We start from the raw sequence: 20532 nt of genomic DNA, 5'->3' as shown, positions 1-20532 counted from the left end.
TGTTGTACCACAAGTGCTGTGCTTCCATCCACTGCAAAGGCATGAAGGGGTTGGAGCGCTGGCCTTCAGCGGTGCTTGGCTGGGGATGTACCTTTTGTGCCGCTGCGATATGGGATCTTTGCTCTTTTTCTTTAGTCATAAGATGAAACAAAGAGGAGGCCAATATGTTGCACCAAAGATGTTAAAAATAAAGCGTTAGAATCACATAACCTAGTTCCCATTTGCCGTGCAGCTGAGTTTTTAGGAGTTGAAAGAAGCCTGAAAAATAATCGGTGAGAAGGAGTTTGAACTGATATAACAACAGACAGGCAGGGAAAAAAGTGAGTATCTGTGGGACTGAGCTGCAATTCTTAAACTCTGCCGGATAAAAACATAAATAACTGTTCCCAAACAGCATCTTTCTCTGCCTGTCACCGTGTCCAAGGATTTTTTAGTTCTTAAACAGGTTTGCTGGCATAATTTGTCAAGTCCAACAGGGAGGTTTCCGTGTGACAGAGGATCATTTTTCACCACGCACAGTGGTGCACCAAAGCAGTCCTGCAGGCTCTGAGCAACTCCATAATTAGATAACAGTTAACATACGTGTATTAGATGGATCATCATTCATGCTATAGGATACAGCAGAGCCCACCACTGCCGATACTATGCCGTGCCGAAAGCAGGCAGGGAGCGTTCTGGACAAATACGTCTTCCTCCAGGAGTTTATCTGCATCACCATTTGCTCCAATTATAACTAATTGGACACATATTGCATTTTCATAGCATCTAATTTTCTATTGATTTTAACGGGACTGCTGGTGTTTTGTACTATTAAGTGGTATCTCGTATCAGTTGCTGTTTAAAAATGCTGAGTACACTCCCCTGTATGGAATTATGCAGTCAGCAGATGTTTTAAAACCTATTTAATTGTTTGGTCCATAAAATGCACAAACTGTATTAGGGAACGGCTTTGTTCTCTTTTGAGTGTGTGAGTTGGAAAAAAAAAATCCAACCCCACAACTATTTCCACCGTCGGTTTCAGGAGATGCAGCTCCCAGAGACCTGCTCAGAGCCTTGCGTTTCAGGCAAACAGCTTTGGAGGGTCCGTCTCTGTCCCACGTGGAGCCGGAGCATTTGCAGCTCCCTCCAGGTATCGATGCTCTGCATTGCCAGAACAGATCAGGTCCGTGCTTGAAATAGGACTTTTATTTTTACAAGACGCCTAGGACCAAAATTTGGATTAAGACAGAGATTCGCCTGTTGAGAGCCAAGATTTTGATAAAGTCACTTTTGACTTTCTGTATAACTAAGGAATAAGGTGATAACCGTAGGGTTTGGGGCTTTATTCTCTGTCATAGATATTGCACCTCGGCAATACATCCAAATAAAACCGGACTATCAAATTAGCCATTGCATTTCAGCAAATACTCAGTGAAGCAGGATGAAAGCAATAGTCTTCTGTTCAGCATCATTTAAAGAAGAAAAGATTTAAAAGAGAGATTTAGGGAAGGAACGGAGAGGCGGCCTGGCAAAAAGTGTTTCCAGCAGTGCGCAGTGGATCATTGGATCATGGATATTGGATAATGGTATTAATGGCAGAGAAGGCAGATAAAAGGTGATGGAAATTATGTTATGGGGCAGCTGAGTTACCCTGGGGTGCTGATGAGTTTGCCATCAACTTGCTGCCTTCGTTGGTCATTAGCAAGAACCACTGTGTCTGTGGGAGACAGGTGAGTTCATGGGGATGTATAAATTAAATAGACACTTTATTAAGTTCAGGTAATAGTTTTGGTTTGAAAGACTGAGTGGCTACTGCAATGTCAGCAACTACTTTAGTGCACAAAGGAACTGAGTGCTTTTTAATTAAGTCAAAATCCAAGCGGAAGACTCCTGAGCCTTGCCTGGAGTCTACTTTTTGGGTTGAATATCTAAAATTTTAGGGGTTGAATATCTAAAATGTTAGAAATGTTAATAAAACACAGTCCACTTTTTCCCTGTAATAATATAAGTTCAATTAATATTTGTTGTCTGTAAGGAAAAGGATAAAAGCGGCGAGGTTGTATTTTCTGGTTTACAAACGGCACATTGTGCAGAATACAGCAACTGTGGCATTGATTTAAGCATCCTCGCAAAGACGCTGTGCAATAAAGTTGAATCATCTGCAGTACAAGTATGGCAGTTTGGTGGAAAAAATAGCAAAGTGAGAGAGTAGACATTTTCCTGTATTATCAAAAGCCACTTCATTTGGGGGAAATTTCCTCTGATTTAGTAATATTTGGATGGAAATCAAATAACACATTAGCTTGAGGAAAGGGGGAAAAAACCTTCCAAAGCTAATTACGAAAGGAATGTGCACTTCATTAAGATAAAGCTGTAGGAAATCAATGTTCTGCATTGTTGTTTTTTCCTTTTGATTGGATTTTAGGATGATAAATTGTTAATGCATTTGATCTAAAAATGATTTGTTTATTCAGATGAAGAGCAACAGTACTTTGTCTCATTTGGCCTTTTAGCTTATAATGATAATGGCTTCGAGGGATGCCCATTTCTCAAAAGTGTATCGGACTGGAATAGGCAGGAGATTTCTGGACTCAGAAGGATGGGCCCCATGCAAGGGTTTGTTGTAGGCTAATTCTATTGCATGTTGAATCTTCTGCTTCATTAGGAATATTGACAAATGCTGATAAATTCTTCGGCTTTTCTGTACTGTCTATAACACATCTTTATTAGAATATTGAGGCTAAAGTGGAGAGGTCTTCAATAGATCAGATCCTCTTACGTTGCCTACTACTGATCCTACTTGCCATGGCAGTGGTTTGGTAATGTGGGGACTTTGACCGTTCTCACGCCTGTAATCGTTAACAGCGGAGCTGACAACCGGGCCAAAAGCAAAACAGAGGCGCTACGCAACGGTCGGCAGAGAGAGAAAAGCAATGCACAGGTTTATTTTGCTATTTTGGCTTTGATTTGCCTCTAACAAATGTTGCTTGCTCAGTGTGCCAATGGCTGTCCGATGCCATCCGGCAGCATGCATGGACTTCGCCCAGCTCGGGGATGTGCTGGTGCGATGTGCAGGCAGGGCTTGGAGCAGGGTCCTGCAAAGGGTGGCACCGGCACCCGATCCTGGCCCTGGGGGACAGAGCAGCCAGAAAGGACCTTTCCAATGTGAGACCCGATTTCACGGGGAAATGACTAGACCTGGATTCACTTTGGACAGCAAACCCAAATTTGGTGGTGGCGGGTGGTTGAGGTTTTCAGCCCAGGACACGGTGCTGTTGCAGACTGCACTTGCAACATCAGCGTAGGCAGGAAGGGACAGTGACACCAACCCCCTGCCTGGCTGTTAGGGCTAGGCAAAGCTCTCCTGCCAGATCTTGCCTGCTGAACCTGGCAGCGCTGAGCCGGCAGAAGTGAACCCCGTACCCTCACGTTTCACAGAGGTGGGGGCCCACAGGCATTCAGGAGATGAGCACTGCCTCGCAGGAGAGATCAGGAGCTTCAACAGAACTCAGACCTTTGAACACGTCTGAGCGGAGCTTCTGTAATTCATCTTGCTCGGATGGCTTGTACAGCCTCGGAGCCCGGCCTGGCGGTACCTGGGCTGGCGGAGAGCTGTGTTCTCCCTGCCGGGAGGCTACAAGCCCCCGTGTGTTGCAGCCCTCTCCAGCCGATAACGTGGGCTGCTCTTTCTCGGCTGCTGGGAAAGCCTCACCACCAGAGAGACATCATTAGTTTTGATTAATGACATCCAGAAGAGAAAAACTAATTTTCTAAAAAGGAAAACCTCACCCATAACTCACTGCAGAGAATTTAAACAAAACATTATAGAGCATCCACGCCAACTCACATTGATTTCAAATGTGTTCCCAGGCACTCCCCGAAGCAAAGCTGGGGGCAGTGGGGACAGCACTTGTCCCTGGCAGAAGATGCTCAGAGTAACCCCCCCACTGCTCTCCCACAGCGCCGCTTTCAAATGACTCTCCCCAAATCAATGGGACCGGGACAGAGCAAGCGTACCTGGGGACCAGAGAGTGTTTTAAGTGTGCGGTGGTGATGCTCAGACAGCTTGGTGCATGCTAACCCAAAACCCGCCTGCCCGTCAGGGTTTAGCTTGCAGGCTCAGTGCAGCATCGGTCACCAATGGCACTTCCACCTCCCCCCAGTCATTGGTAAATAATTACTTTCTTTTGCCTCCTGTAACTCACCAAAGGATGAATTTAATACTTCCAGGTCTTCACTGTCTAAGTTTCCATTTAGTTCCTTGGCTTGATTGTCTCTTGAAAAGGTACCTAGAGATAACTCGATTAAATTAATTGTAGAGCTCTTTTTAAAAAGCTATTCTCTCTCCGTCTCTCTCTCTCTCCGTCTCTCTCTCCATTTATTTATAGGCAGCTTAGAGTAACGGGTTTGGGCAGTTAAGTGATCTGCAGTACTTACTGTTACAATGCAAAGCCTGTATTTCTTGGGGAGCTATAACGCTGGCCCACTTGCAATATTTCTGTGTGCAGTGGTTATAAGCGCAGGTGCTTTTTCCTAGTATTATCTTGCAGCATGGTGGGCTGCGAGGAAGAGGGGGGAAAAGTCACCTTTGCCTTATGACGCATATAAATTCTTTAAATAGGTTATGCACATGGCAATGTGCAATATCTGTGCGTGGCTCTAGGTTAAGAAGGAAAGGCCTGACTTTATTGGCTCCCACTGCAGAAATGATCGGAGCTGCTGTGATTTTTAAATTTGATTTACCGAGTTATTTTTAGCGGTGGGGTGGTCATGCTGCAGGGCTCTCCAGGAGAAATCAACTCCCCAGCGCTGCAACACGAACCACCGCGCGAGTGCCTTGGGCAGCGGTGGTGTGGCAGGGCTGCCTGGCAGGGGCTCGCTTTGGCCATTCGGGGGCAAATTGCCTGATGATGACATTGCAAGAAAGAAAAACAATTTTTTCCATTTCCCCCCCCTCTTTCTTTTCCTTTCCACCCCTTTTGGTTTCTGGTGATGGCAAATACAACCATTGCTTGTCTCAAGCAGATCTTAAAACCGCTGAAACCACTGATTTTAATGCCAGATGAGAAAACACGGGGAGCTGCAGGGTAGGGAGGCAGAGTCTGCTAACCTCTAAAAAAGATTTCAGGTATTTCAGCCTTTACCTTCCCATTTGGCAAGGAGAACCCCAAGGGGAGAAGAGCTCTGTAGCCCTGAGTTACTTGGCTGCAGGCTGGGCTGGCTGTAGCAACGGACATCTCTCTGCTTTACCTGCTGCTGCGTGTTAGGTGGCACTTCAGGCACCAAAACACAGCGCACAGAGGAGGACAGCAGACCATAAAACACTGAAAGGAAGAAGGCAGGAGGTGACAATTAAAGTACCTGGATTAAAACAATAGCCTTTACTTATGTCACACTGTGACGATAGCAACATGGCTCTCAAAACCAACGGAGCCAAATATCGGGTTTAAAAATGCTCCAGGCTGGTGGTTACCACTGCAGACTATTCCACTGCTATTAAACATGCCTCTTTAATTCAGACCCGCTCTTCAGCCGTAGCTGCTAAGAAGCTTAAATAAATCCCGCCTGCCTGAAAGTGAAGCCATTTGAACCAGTGCAACGTCAGGCAGCAAGTTCAGAAGAAGTCCAGGCAGCTGGGAAAGAAAAGACCCCGAGGAATTCCCCTCTTTGCTGGCCACAGCCCATGAGGCCAAATGCTTTGCTAAAGCTGGTAAAATGGAACCAAATCAACTGTTCAATGGATTTGGTCCCCTTCAACCAGCTGTAGCTGTGCATTGATCTCTCAGATGCACCTTGGAGGATAAAACACTTGAATGGGACCAAGGCAACTCAGGTAGCAGAAGACAAATGGCCACGTGAACGCTGCCGATAGGGAACTTATGATGACTGGCATCTGCAGATCCATCACTTGGGCTCTAAACTGGTGGGCTGAGCCTGAGTCATTATGTGGTTGCCAGTCAATTCTGCCTAACGGAGACCACTCAAGATTGATAATCTCTACCGTCCTCCTATATTGATCTCAGCTGTAATTCAGGACTCTGTATTTCAACTGCAAATGCTGTGCATTTTCATATGTATTTGCTCATGCCCACCCGGAAGCCCCGTGCCTCAGTGTTTCATCTGCTGCAACGAAGAATAAACGTTTTGATCTGAAGTTCCCTCCTTGTGTTTTGTATCACGCGCCGAGCTGCTCGTTCAATAGGCTCTAGTGAAGAAATGGGTTGTTACGGGGCTACCAGAGCTGGGAATGAGTTGGGAATACCAGCTGCTTCCTAATTGCCCCAAATTGCAAATATCCACAGCCTGTACTAGCCAACAATGTTTTTTTTGTTTGGGAGATAAAAGCTATGCTCCTAAGAAAGGGTCCCCAGTTTGACTTTGTTGACCTAAAAGACTTGCAAAGTGTCTACCCCAGTCTGGTCCTTATAAGCACCAATGTTATGCTAATGGACTTAAAGAAAATCGCTCACTTTCCCATGTAATAATGATTGGTGGGAAAGTAAGCTGGGCGTCATCTTTTCCTAACCATCGTAAATCTGTAGGGCTACCACAAGCTATGAATATTGCTGGTATAATAAGCCATTTGGATGCAGAAGTCTGATGTGAGATTATTCATGTCCTTACTTCTTAATGACGCCTGGCCCAAGTTAACCCCTGGCATGAGGCAGTGCAGAGATTTGTCTCTTTTCACACACCAGAAATTTGGTTCACTTGATTCCACGTCTCTGGTCCTTTAGGTACCATTTAAATATTCTTACTAGGGCCAAGACTATTCATGTGCTTTAAGATAAGGAGCTATTTGCTGGATCTGAGGCTTAACATGCATCTAATATTTATGTCACTGGGTATTTCAAAGGCAAAGACATCAGGAGCAATGTTACTGCAGGAGCACCATTCCTCAGCTAAAAGGAAAATGGTGCTTACCCACTTCTGCTAGCTCATTTTTCTGCACTTTAACAGTGCCTAAACATCCATGCTGAAATCCTGCTGAAGTCTACATGGGTGGGTTTTTTTCCACATACTTCAATTAGATCAGGCACGTACCTGGTATTTCTGCCCGAGAACAAGTTCAGATTGAAGATCACGCGCGGAGCTGAGAGCTCAGATCTCCGTCTCTCTTTCAGGATGCAGCGATCAATTCTTATACTGAAAAGACTGCTAAGATGTCAAAATTTCACTAAATGTGATTAGTGCCTCTATAGCTGCCACACAGTGAGACCATCTTCCGCGGTGAAACCTGCTTTTGCTATAGCCCGGATCTGTACAACAGTGATGACAGATACATTTCCAGGGAGCTGCCAGGAAGATGTAGGTACTAAGTTGTTCTGCTTCTTTCTTCCCTTTCTGCAGTTCATCAGTATTGAAGTGTAAATACGCCAGCAAGGAGAAGCGGTTGTATCAGAACTGATCAGAAACATTTCCTGCTTTTTTTTTTTTAAATGCAAAAGTGGGAAGCAATGGATGAACTCTTGGAGAAGGTTGTTTTCCTTCATGCCACCAACTGATTTCTTGGAAACATGTAAAGAAATTACTGGGGTTTTTATTTATTTATTTTTCACAAATGCAACATCTTTCCAAACACCCAACAATGCATCCAAAAGGGCTTTGACCTGGCCTAATAGAAGAGACCCAAGCCTTTGCAATATGCATTTGCTGATATTTGTGCCTGCAAACAGAGGAAAACGAGCAGCTCCAACAAACCCCCGCATTAGCATGGAGCCAGTTTGCAGCCGTGGGTAGTAAGGATGCTCGTGGCTTTCCAGCTGCAGCCACACGGCACAGCTCTGCCCTTGGCAAAATAGCCAAGTGGCCACCAGCTTTGTAGCTGCAAGTCACATCTTGACACATTGTCTTTCCCAGCCAATTATTTGCTTTGCAATTAACAGTGCCGGTTTCCGAGCACTGCCCAATCCCACCTCCTAATTTCCATCTCAGAAGCATCAAGCGAAGGCATCTGCTGAGACAGGAACGACTGCGTGAGTAGCAGCCGCTGAGCAAACATCACCTTAATGCTGTCGCTGTCAGTCACCAGATTCATAAACAAGGAAGGATGGGGACAAAAGCACAAGGGAAGGGGAATCCTCAGCGCAAGTCCCTAATTGCTGGCGGTCTGGGCTGCGAATGATATCGGGACTCTAGAGGAAAAGGTTGAGTAGAAACAGATGCTTCCAGCAGGCTGTGGCCTGGGTTTCCAAATACCATGCTCCTCCCTCCTGCTCCTGCAATCTGGGTTATTCTTTCTCATTCCCCAGGGCTGCATCCAATGTAAACAACACCATTATTAAAATTCTTCCTTTGTAATGATAATTAAGTTACGAAAAAATGTCAAATGGGGAAGCTAGAGGCATCGCGATTTGAACAAAACCATGGAATGTAAATGAAAATGTTTTCTCCTTCAAGAAGTGTAGTCCCTATTTAGGTACCACCAAACCCACCTGAGCCTTGAATAGAAGGAAAGCTTCCAGTTCTCTTGAAGCTAGAGAAGATATGAATACTCTGGGGCTACAAAAGTTGGGCTGTGTATTTAGATGCTTAAACACGGACCCCACCTTCAGGCACCCATGCCTGAAGATTTCTGCCAGTATTTTTATTGCCTAATTATATCTTTATGGAATGAGAAATTCAATTCACTTAGCAAGGAATTTCTATAACAATACCGCCTATTATGGTCTAATCGAGGAAATATGAGGCCCAAGCAGAAGGCAGCTGAGAGACTTCAGGGGAACTCTCTAGGGACTGCTCATATATAGGGACAAACCTAAGGCATGGGCCAAAAAATTACAAATAACCCTCCCAACAGTTTGTGTTTTAGCCCTGCTCGCTCCCCAGTCCCTCCTGATGCGACAGAGGTGTTTCAGAGCAAATGGAGCTGGCTCACGGCTGCCCATTTCAGCCAGGAGCTGCCCAGGTCGTGAACCTGCCCATGGTCTGAAAATTGGATCTGCTTCAGTCGGTTTCCCATAAAGCACAGCTCTGAGTGGAAGTTTTACCACTGACTTTGAAAACCCCAGGATCAGGTCCTGGCTAAGTAATTATAAGCCTTTAGCCAACCACCCTTAACTACATCAAATCTAATTGTCCTCCATATCCACTAAGAGGCTGCTCTGATGGCCCACCAGACACTGCTGCTTTCCTGGAAACCCTATTAGCTTCTCAAACAAGGCAATTCTGAGGACTCAGTCCTGCAAACCTTTTGTGCAAATATTAAATAACAGGGAATAATTAGCAGGAATAATCCTTTTTTGCTTGACCCTCTTCTGTAATAAAGACCTTTGTCGGCAAATGCAAACGTTATTTTGAGGAGCAATTCATAATCTAGATCTGCTAAACACATCTGCCTAAATACACTAATACTCTAATATCCACCGTATTTATACAGGACTTAAGACAGATAAAAACAGACACATTATCTGTCCCAAAGACCTGAGACTGTTCATCAGTCAAGTGTAGGAAGAGAAGGTGGCAGAAGGGGTGGTAAAGAAGGGACCCACTTTTATCCTTGATGCATCTGCAAGTGCATCTCTGGGTGGAGCAATCAGATCAGCTGCATTCTGTCCATGGAGTTTTATTATGTCCTTTTCCTTCACCTGTTTTTTTTCTGAGAGGAGAGAAAAGAAGGGACAAGCAAACCAAGAGGCAGATAATTGTTCTGTTCTGACAGTTTGTCAAGTGAAGGAAGCACAATTTTAGTCAAGAGATCTACGTTACCGCTTGAGCAGAAGTCTCTTCTTTTCCTCCCAGATGGCATTGACATATAGCCCGAAGGGGCTATCAGGATACGAAGCTAAAGACGGTTAAAGACATTAAAAACTGTACAATGTGAGCACCGTCTACACCAGGGCCATCATCTAGGAGGAAGATTCATCCTGATGTATTGGGCAGAAGACAGACCTCCTACTGGTGTTATGTATAGCTGTTGAGCCAAAGGTATTTTTGAGATAGACGAAAAATATATATAAGCCTGCTACTAACCATGCCTTTTCTAGTGGGTCTTTATTGACTCTTGAAAAACTATGAACAATAAATGTAATGATCTGCCTTCCCCCTTCTTTCTGGGTGAATGATAGCTCCTGCAAGGTGTTTATCACTGAGCGTAGTGACTGGCTTGAGTCGTTCGTGTCTGACTCCACTTCCCAGCAAGCTACTGAATGCACCCTCTTCGTCGCAGGTCCTGCCAGGGTTTCTGTTAATATTAAATGTTGCACTCAGAATAAGATTGTAAATCTTACCATAGGATGGAGGGAATATGCATTTCTGCATTCCTTGAGTTTGGTGTTGCGTAAGTCGCTGTAATTTACTTGCGCAGAGAATGGGCTTAATACTCTTGTAGTTTTTTAATAAGCTGCACAGCCCTTTTGTACAGTGGGTGCAGCTGGAGGGATAGAGAACTGCAATGAGGGGACTTCATCTGCAGGAAAATATCCTCTACTTCCCCCAAAAGTTATGAAAATGTCAATACTATTGACACAATCCCTAATTAAAAATGACTGCCATAATCATGCATATGATAGCCATAGGACATTAGTTTGGATTAAACCTAAACAGCGAGATGTGCTGCACGTGTTTTCCAAAGGAATAAAGGGCTGGATGATGGCATCTTCTGTACACCCAAGCAAGAACTGAAGAAGGATGCCTCGGCTCCTACGCACGGGCTGCTCCTCTGCTGCCCAGCCCCGGTGAGCTGTGCAACGGTGACTGCCTGTGCAGCCTGTGCTATTTGCAACCACAACATAAAACGTGTCCACGTATACTTCTTTGGCTGAGGTTTAAGCAAACGTCCTTTACTTTGTGTTTAACGTGGACAGACAGCACGCGCGTGGCCGGTCGTAGCAGCTTGGCGGGTTCATGCATTACCTCAGTTACTGCGGCAGTGCTGAGCTGTAGTAACACCCCAGCCTGGGCTGTGGATAAGTCCTCCTTTTTCTCCCAAGAAATAAAATCCTTCATTTTGGGGTATTCAGCAAACAGAATTACAACAGAAAATAGCTTGTCAATGCCCCATGCAAATTATTTTATGATGCAATTGGTCTGCCTGGATTGGACAGACTCCCTATTTTTATGTTCATCTGCTCTTACCTTGTGCTTGTGATATCAATGTATGCCCAGGCATCTCAGCGGGCTATAGGTAGTTGGTGTTTATTGTACAACACCAAAAATAAACACAGCGATGTTCCACGCAGTCCCAGGGCTGCAAGGTAGGGTTGCACCACAGAGCTGGGGCTGAGCACAGAAGCACCATCTGAGCTGCTGTGCCTACAGGTGGGCTACAACGAGCTGAATAACTGAGTGATGGAGGCAGAGCATGGCCAGTCTTGCTCTTAAAGGTGCGAGAGACTGAACACCAAGGACTTCTTTTCCACCTCCATGTGGGACAGGTATTTCGCATCACTTAGCACCTCCCTCCGATAACATTTGCCTCCAGCTCTTTCTGCCCTCCCCCTCCTATAAATCATTTTGTGCCGTGCATGACAGATAGCTTCTGCTTTCTCCTTTTACCGCTACCGGGGGCAGGGGGCGGGGGGAAGAGTGAGTGAGAGAGAGAGGGAGAGATTTGAAACTATTTCCCAAATACGCAAGTGTTCAGCCGTGAGCTGATATCCTGCCAGGGCTAAGAGGTGGTGCCGTGCTGCACTAGCTCAGGAACGAATAACGATAATTATCCTGTAGTCCCTCCTCGGCGTTGTGGAAGGTATTAATTTCTACCCCCCTTTTGTAAGGCAGCTCATTCTCCTGCTCCTGGGCTCCTCTTCTGCCGGCCTCTGCCACCCCCTTGCTAAGGGGGATACTTGGGTGCTGGACAATTTACTGTAGGACAATTAGCTCATACTGGCTGCTCCTGCCCATGACCGTGGATGGAAACAGGTCTGTGTTTCCCTAAACACCCGCTCTAAAGATGACAGCCCTCCTTCCAATCTCTTTTGCTCCCCAGATTGGCTGCCAAAGCTCCTGATTTTGTGCCATCGTAGTTTTACTCAAAAAGCAGGAAAAAGAGCCATGTCCCCTCACGGGGTGGCTTATGTGGCCGGTCGTGCCCTGCACTGAGCTGCTCTGCCCGTTTGCTGTAGCGAGGTGTGCTCATCGCTTTGGCTCCGAGTGCCGGTGGCTGGGCAATGTCTAATGAAGTAACTTTCCATTACAGGGACTCCCGCAGAATTTAAGGGCAATTTCCAACCCTGAGCTCTCTTCTCCCTTCCTGCGCTAAAGCTCCTCTTTTGTGAAATCTCAGCATGCTCTGTGCTTTAGTAATGAAACACAGTAATGAAATGTAAGTAGACTTTTGTCTAATACCATGGCAGCATTATTCCCAGATGGACAGTAATCATAGCTAGTTTGCCCCATTTATCTTTGCAAGAGAGTTTGAGGTTTTTACACAAAGAAAAGAGGAGGGGAACATGTTGGTTGTTAAGTATTTAGGGAGAAAAGTGAATCACCTCGAAAGTAAAGGCATAATCCATCTTTCCGTGGTGAGGAGCATGGACCAATGAGCCAAAAAAGCCTGGGAAGGACAAAACCTGGGACAACCCTTTGCGCTGAGACATCTGTCAGTCCTAGAAAGAAACAGGAAAAGAAAAAAAATAAACAACTGCAACATTCATGCCATAGGACAGTGTTCAACAGCCGGCACTTCCCAAGTCCAATGATCCTGACCCCAAAACTACCATTGTAGAGACTTAAGAGTTGTATCCTTCTTCCTTTTAAAGCAGAAGATGGAGTGTGAAGCAGTCAATAAAAAAAAAGGATTTAGGGGAACCAGGGAACAGCCAGAAAGTAGCTATTAGCTAACAGCTGGGCAGAGACTTAAACCGACTCCGGACCCTGTATCTCTTAAGTTTGGGAGAAAAGTTGAATCTGGATCCAGAGCTTCTGCATCGTGGCTCAGGTCCACCACCGGCAACTGCAGAGGATTTACCTGGTGAATATGCCCAGCCTGACTTTGCAGATTTGCTGTGGGCAAATGCCCCCCTTAACGTCCGCGGGAGCCTCGCCTGCATCAGGGCTGCAGAGAAGCCGGTGCTCGCTGAAGCCTCCCCATTGATCTGCCGGCAGAGTTATTGCAGGATCCGGCCAACGTTCACTGCTGGGCTTGTAACGGGTTGTCAGACTATGCGGCGCAGTGAGGAAGGAGCTGGCAGGTGTCTTGGTCCTTGTTTTAGACACTGTTGGTCACCAGAGCTCTTCTGCTTGCAGTTGTGGGTGCTTTTTGCACTTCTGAATAGGCAGGGTGAGGCTGGAAATGCCCAGCGGTTTGCTGCTTGCGCTGATGTTGATGGATGCGATTCCATTACTTTACTAAGGCAACTTCATCTCCTGCGAGTGAAGCTGGAGTTAAGCGTGGTGTAACACCCTTACTTCACTTTGGGGATGAATATTTCATTCTCAGCTGTGGTGGAAGTGTTAAAGCTTCCCAATAATACCTTTTCTTCATTTTAAAACTTTGATTATTATATCCAGCATGCAGGTTGACACTGGAAATTTTTATGTGGGGTGTTAGTAGGTTTTCAAGCACGGACAAATTGATTCATGAGTGGATTAATATCTGATGCACCTTTAAAATGGAAAACTGACATAATTTTCCACCAGAGACCTGCTAATAAAGCACATTTACTTGGTTAATCCATTTTTTTCTGTACTAAGTGCACTACATAAGGTATAAAAATATCAAATCAATAGCCAAAGAGTATATAAAAACGAGACTGAGTGATCAGAAACCATGTGTGAGCCACCCTCTCCTTGGCTTCTTGGAGGACTCCGATTTCTGTTTCTGCTGCCGACAGGTCCATTCCCAAAGTTGCCCCAGGACGGCGAGGCTGCAAATCCCTGGGTGTCCTTGCAACTCCCAGAGGGGAGTGGGTGCAACGAGCCACCTGCTTCCAGGGGTCTCGTGGCATCGGCTCTCCTGCAGCCCTCCCTATTTTTAGACATAGCTAGTTTGAAGTTGTTGGGGTTTTCTTCTTTGTTAGTTTTTTTATTATTGCAGAAGGAACTGGGTAGCAGGACTGTGTGTGAAAGACGAAGGCATCTTCCAGTACGTTTGTGCAAGGAGCCTGTCCCAGCCTGCCAGGGAATCTGCACAAACTCCCCTTTTTTATTTTTCAGCTGGAGTACAGCAGCGTTGTTTCAAAGAAAACGCCTGCACAGCCTTCTCTCTGCAAACACTGCAACCATCATTTGATCAGTGCAACTCTCTCGTGTGAGCTAATTTAACAAGCAGTTACTTTGCAGGCTGTGGAGAATTGCCTCTTACCTAATAATTCTGCTAATTTGCTTAACTTTCCCAGATTGCAAACGGCCCTACTCTGAACAAACAGCTTTCTAAATGAACCCCTAGACAATTTCTTGACAAGAGGGGAAAGGAAAGGTGGATGGCTCGGGAGGTTGAAGCTCATGGTCTTTTATTTTTGACCTTTGGGCCAGAATCCAGATTTGCTTGTTGGGAAAACTGCATTCAGGATGTATTTTCTTCAGGGATTTACGCTACCCTTTTGCTTGTAATTATTCTCACTTGACGTCTTCCATAAATTAAAGATGCTTCTATTAGTGAGTTCCAGTCCTCTCAATTATCTTGCTAAAGTCTCCTTATTTGTGGCCGTGAGCTACATCATCAGGATTGCCATCCTCGCAAAGCTCCTGGTCGGTGGCTACAGGCAGAGAAATAAGGAATGTACATGCGTAATACAAATATCTGAGCAATCCCAGAAAGAAATGAAAACTGCAGTAAAGGTAAATGTCAGACTATTTAAAGACAATGTTAACTATTGATTTTTTAGAGGAGACTACCTCTTCAAAGGATGGCAAGCATGCCTTCAGGTACAGACGAGGCAACCTAGATGGATGGGGGAGAGAGGGAGGCGAGTGAACTGGGTAGACAGAGATTTTCCCAGAGAGCAAAATGAACCCTTTACGAAGCCTTTGGGATTAAAGAGGTGGCTTAGTTCTTTCACAGAGTCCACCCTTCAACCCATTTAAGCACTATGCCTTTTCCAAGAAATGAAGGGCAAAGAAGCACTGATGAGCAATAAAGAGATAAGCAGCAAAGTACTCCTTTCACCGGTGTTTTCCAATGAAAAATGAACCCTCAAGCACACCCGGTGATTTGCTGTCTAAGTGGCAAAGCTCACCCAAGTTCCTGATTTTGCTTCCAGCAGAGATGCTCGTTGCTCATTCTCACACCCTGGAGCAACTCGGACTCATTACACGGCGCTCCCTCCTCCCACCCACAACTGCCTGCACGCGGGGTGGGACCACCACCGCCGCAGCGGGGACCTGCGCTCGCTGCTGGTGCGGAGATCCAGGCAGCCAGCAAAAAGGGGAGAGCAAAACTATCATTCTCCCTGTACCTACAACTAGGAACTTGTGGGAAATTATAACCAACTTGGCAATTTTTTTATTATCCTTCAGTACAACAGGATAGGCTATGATTTCATATGGTTTAAGAGAAAAATCAAGCCTAGAATAAAAGTCTTGTTTTTTAAGAAATACGTGTGTGTGTGTATACTAGAAAAATATGCATATATATGTACATATACATACTTGCCTTATGGTCCATGCTGTGATATCCCTGCCAAAGGATATTTGGAGCAGATATTCCTGGCCTCGGATGCATGCATCCGCAGGGAATTGTTCCTTTCAAGCTGTAGTGCAGAGACAATGCTATACATGGTGCTTTGGGAAATCGGCATGATAAGAATTTAGTTAGGGGATTTAAAGGTCTTCCAGACCTGCATTTTCAAAAAGGGAAACTTCTTATCTCGATGGGTGTTTTGGAACAGGAAGAATGAAGGATCTAATCCGGTGAAGTGTAATGTCAGCTTGGGCAAACTAATTTTGCATTTGGATACAATGCCTTTTTTAGAGGCTAATTTGGGTCTTAAAAGAAAAATGATTATACACATCTATACAACAAAGGCAATGGGTGGCGCTGGGGGGGTCACTACTGACCTTGGCAGGTTTTGAAGAGGGTACACGAGAGGAACAGACCCTCCCAGCACCCTGCGTTTCTCCTCTACAAGTCTTTTGGGTGCTTCAGTTTGAAGAACCCTGTAGGGCTTATAACCCTTGCTCGCCTTCTTTGGCAGCCAGCTCAAGTTGCAGAAAACCCCGATTCCTGGTAGATCCTAAACACAGTGCAATATGGTATTACCGCCTGGGGTAACTTTTGGTTTAGATGTATTATTTCAATAAGGAGGTCTTCAGACAGTGTTAAATGACAGATGATATCATTTTTGAATGCGATGTTCATCTGAATTTTATTTTCTGATGTTTTGACTCATTGACTTGATGTCTCTCTATTATGCACACACCTCTGGAGATGTTGCTGGCAATGATTATGCATAGCATTGAGTTAGTGAATAAAACCACTCCAGGAACTGCTTTACAGATCACAGTATCGTTTTCTCTATAATTGTCCCACAAACGGTGGAAGTTATATGGAGAGAGCAGTGTGCTCTGACAGACTGCATATTTTTGCAGAGTGCATCAGATCTCACTTTGGCTTCTGAGACTTATTTCTGATGGTTCTTGGGGATTTAACTTTAAGACCAATGTATTTTAGTATCCATATACGCTCCACTGTTCATGTCATCCGGCAGCAACCGAGGATGAGCTGTCTCCTTAATATGGATGAGACACCAATTTATCTAAGTTATCACCTCCCGATCTCTCATTCGTCTCTGCTGTTAACTGCTGTGTTTCTGACATCCGTACCTAAACTATCAGCAACTTCTTCTCCTTCAATTGAAACCATAAGTAATTTTTGGCTGGAAGTTCTTGTTATGTATATAATGGCTTCTTCATCTCCCAGCTGGAATTCAACCATCAGGTGACTGAATCAGGCTCTGGACACTGCATTTTAAACCCACAACATTGCATAGAACCGCGCAGCACAGTAAATCAAAAGTCAGGATGTCTTTCCACCATCTGAAAATATACGACCAAATTAACATGTCCCAGGCTTACTTTGAACAACACTGCAGCCCCGGTTGTGTACAGCCCAGGCGTTTGACTGCAAAGTCAGCAATACTTTCCCCCTTCCTGATGCATTCCCAAACCGGCGAAACTTAGCCCTGCTGCTGGTATTCTCTTTATAGGGTCCCAGTGGTATTATGTATCAAATAAAGGTCTCATTACTTAGTTTCTGGTTCCTTTGTGCCATTGCTCTCATTAATCATCCTGTTCTTGAGGCCGGTGCTACAAGCCGTTAGGACTGTCTTGCTCCCTATCCCTCAGGTAGAGATTCCCTCCCCTGCAGCTCCCCTGCCCCTTTGTGCTGCACGTGCCGTGGAAGCACCAACCCGCTGCTCGTCGGGCCAGTGCTGGATGGCTGCGAGCCATGGGGATGGCTCCCCAGATGGATGGGGACCTCTTGGCTGTGAGCTCTGGACTTGAATCTTAATGCAAAGAGATTGTCTCCCCTTTCTGCCCAGCCTTGTCTTGGGGCACCTGAGGGTGCTCCTGCGGCTAAATACCCCAGTGCTGTCAGCTTTGTGCCTTGTAGCATCTCTAGATGCAGCTCCAGTCCCAGGCAAAAAGGAAAACTCTTTGGTTGTGCCCCAAATCTGTTAATGTCAACCCCAATTTCCCTCCAAAAAATTGTGAACAATTGAGGACACGGAATCTGCATCATCTCCTTCTCCCCCGTTCGAGTTCCCATTTGGTTTTATTTCCAGGGAGCTCCGAGGTCCGGCACAGAGACCACTCGAAAGATTCCCACTCTGCATTTCCCCCTGGCAGAAGCGCTGCAGCCCACGCTTCCCACCCTGCTCCCACCAGCCGCTGCCCTGCCCACACCATGCAGCAGCATTTCTGTTTGCAGTGCGGGAGCCAGGGAGTTTGCTACTTTCTCCGAGTAATATATTTTTCAGGAGCAGAAATGACTTGCTTAAAGCACTGGAATCTAATTCTCTTTGTGCTGAGGATGAAATGCAAAAAGGCAGAAGAGCAGGGGAGAGCAGATCCCCCCTCAGCCCTATGAATTCACCAAGTCCGATGGTTTATTCATTTTAATTAGCCTTGGAATTCATATGTATGTGTGTGTATATATATATACACACATACATATGAATTCATATAATGACACATAATTAATTTAGAGTTTGGCATTTCAAAACAGGTAATTAAAATGGTTCATTGTTGATTAATCACTTGCAAAATAAATTATTAGCAATATCACTGTTAGCATTATGTTTATTACTACAATTTAGAGAAATTAAGGCAGTTCACTTACATTAAATTAAACATGAAAGCACAGATGTAATGTACCCTAGACAATATCTATTTACTCGGAGAACAAATGTGATGTGTGCATTACAGTACATTTGCTAGGTCATACATCTTGGATGGCCTCTTCATGTCACCACCAGAAACCTAATACCGACACACAGACGATTCCCATCTCTTTCCGTAAATATAAAAATAGGATCTGCTGGACTTTAGCACTTGCTCTGCACTGCAGTGTGCTCCAGGCAGCTCTGGCTGATCTGCGGATGCTGAAGGCAGCTCGGACCCACATGGGATGGAGGGTGGCTCTGCAGCACCGTAGCCGGACCCGGGAAGTGGGGAGCTAGCAGGGGCATGAAGGGCCACACCAAATGCAAGCCCCCAGAAAACAGAAGTAAGAAAGAAAATAACATTTTTCACTCCTCAGCAGGACCCCAGGCCACCGTTATGAGCCAAATCATAGCCAAACTGCACAGAAATTGAATATATCTCAGCCTGACTCTATGAGGTGCTAAAGGCTTAAACAGATCATTTAAGTATAAGTTGAATTTAATTTTTAAGCAGCTCTCTGCTGGGGTGGGGAGAGATTTTATCCTGTGGGGAAATAGATGTCCCTTGCTTTTGACAACTCTTTTGTTTGGAGGATGTTCAGCCTGGAGTCTAAGGGAGCAATAGGGAGAAGTCAGTAGAGATGGAGAGGACACAGAGCACCTCACGACACGTTTTCTGGATCTGTCTCTCTGTGGTTTTATAGCTATGGGAAATATATAAAAAATATATATAAAAATATATAAAAATAATCTATAATTAGGTGCATAAAATATCTCTCTGATCTCTTTGCATCTGGCCCAAAAGAGCACAAAATTGATAACTCAATTATCGCTGCTGGAAATACAAATAAATTAAAAGCACCTGGTAGGAGGAACTCTAATGGGGCGACACCCATGCAGTATAGCTGATGCTGCTCTTTAATTGTGGGCTCAGAGGCAATCAAAGCCCTGAGGCTCGGGTTGGAGCAGGAGTGGGACCAGACTGAGCCCTTTGCTCTCAGACACGTGGGAATAGTCGCAAAGTGGGGGCTTGATGGAGCCAAATGTCCCCTTGAGCTGATGGCACAGGTTGGCAGAAGCACTGGGGACAGTGATATCGCCTTCTCAACCCAGGAGCAAAGTCGGGGTGAAAGCTTTGGAAGTGGTGACATCCTCCGGGAAGAGACGGACATCTTGAATGACCGGTGAGCTTAGCTTGGTTATGGGGTGAGGAAAAGCAGGGCTGGGTTTTAACGGCTTTCAGCATAAGAAAATCATTAGTGTCTAATGCTGTCCCCAGCAAACTCCAGGGAGTTTTTGTTCTCAGTTTACAAGCAGAGCAACGTAGGATATTGAGGGTCTTCTTCATTTTTTGCCAAGTCATCTAGCATTTACAAAAGCCCCTCTCTCCACTGAGGCTTGTTTTTAATGACTCCTGTGCTGAATTAACAGTCTACACCGGTGTGACAATGACAACAGTCACTAATGACCACTCTGTTTGTCTAAGCCACATGCTGAGCACTGATTTCAGTTCCTGCCACAGACCCTCTTTGCAAAAAGGCTTCTGGGTCTCTTTAAGCAATTTAAAATGTGTAGGATGAGCTGGCCTGTCCATCCCTGCTCCTTTGATATTCTGCTGCCTGGAAGTGTCCTTGAGTCAACAGGGAGCACCTGTAGGGAAGTGTGACCTGGAATGATGTGAAGAGCAGGAGGAGAAAAGCCTTTGAAATTTCATATCCCGTTCTGATGACCCACTCAATAACCAGTGAAATTATATTTAAATAATCTGCCCTTTGATGCAATCTCAACCAGATCAGAAGGGCAAGTGCAGTTTCATGGAAAGGTCTGTTTTTATTAGGCAACACACTTCGTGGCCCCATGGAGAGCGTGTGACAGTGTAGACACATGGGATACATGCAGATATTATTTTAAAAAGGAAAGCAAAAGCACTCTGCAGATGATCCCCAAACTCTTTGTGCCAAAAACATTCCACCATATCACACTGAACAGGACTTTTTCACCCATGAAATTGTTTCTTGGATAAGAGAGGGCATAGATCTAGCTTTGTGTAGTGCCATTGCACGGTTCAAACGATGCAAAACCCAGCCAGGGTCACATGCACCCCGTGACGGCCGTGCAGGGAAAGACCCATCGCCTGGGGAAGATGCCAGCTCTTCTCATCCCAAGCACCATTTCTCCCACTCGCTCTGCCCACAGGTATGCATTGCTTTTCTGCTGGAGCAAAACAGGGCAGCACAATAATATTCACTTTATGAACATGACAGGTTTTTATTTAGGCAGCGGTAGT

At 45.3% G+C, this 20532-nt stretch overlaps 1 long non-coding RNA gene across 4 annotated transcripts in view; it reads left to right on the top strand.

Moving 5' to 3' along the window:
• Positions 1–20532, top strand: part of LOC143166944 (uncharacterized) — a 46801-nt gene that overhangs the window by 11597 nt on the left and 14672 nt on the right. The window contains exons 3-4 of one of the 4 annotated variants that reach the window (XR_012996468.1): positions 2493–2595; positions 12119–17107. The exons of 2 other annotated variants lie outside the window; for them this stretch is intronic. This is a non-coding gene — a long non-coding RNA (uncharacterized LOC143166944). Of the gene's footprint in view, positions 1–2492; positions 2596–12118; positions 17108–20532 lie in introns of those variants that run through there. One more of the 4 variants, XR_012996466.1, reaches the window with a different exon arrangement.

The sequence above is a fragment of the Aptenodytes patagonicus genome, chromosome 14 (assembly GCF_965638725.1).
Source record: "Aptenodytes patagonicus chromosome 14, bAptPat1.pri.cur, whole genome shotgun sequence".
NCBI lineage: Eukaryota > Metazoa > Chordata > Aves > Sphenisciformes > Spheniscidae > Aptenodytes > Aptenodytes patagonicus.
Note: the sequence above shows the minus strand (reverse complement) of the source record. Positions and strands in the feature narration are given on the sequence as shown.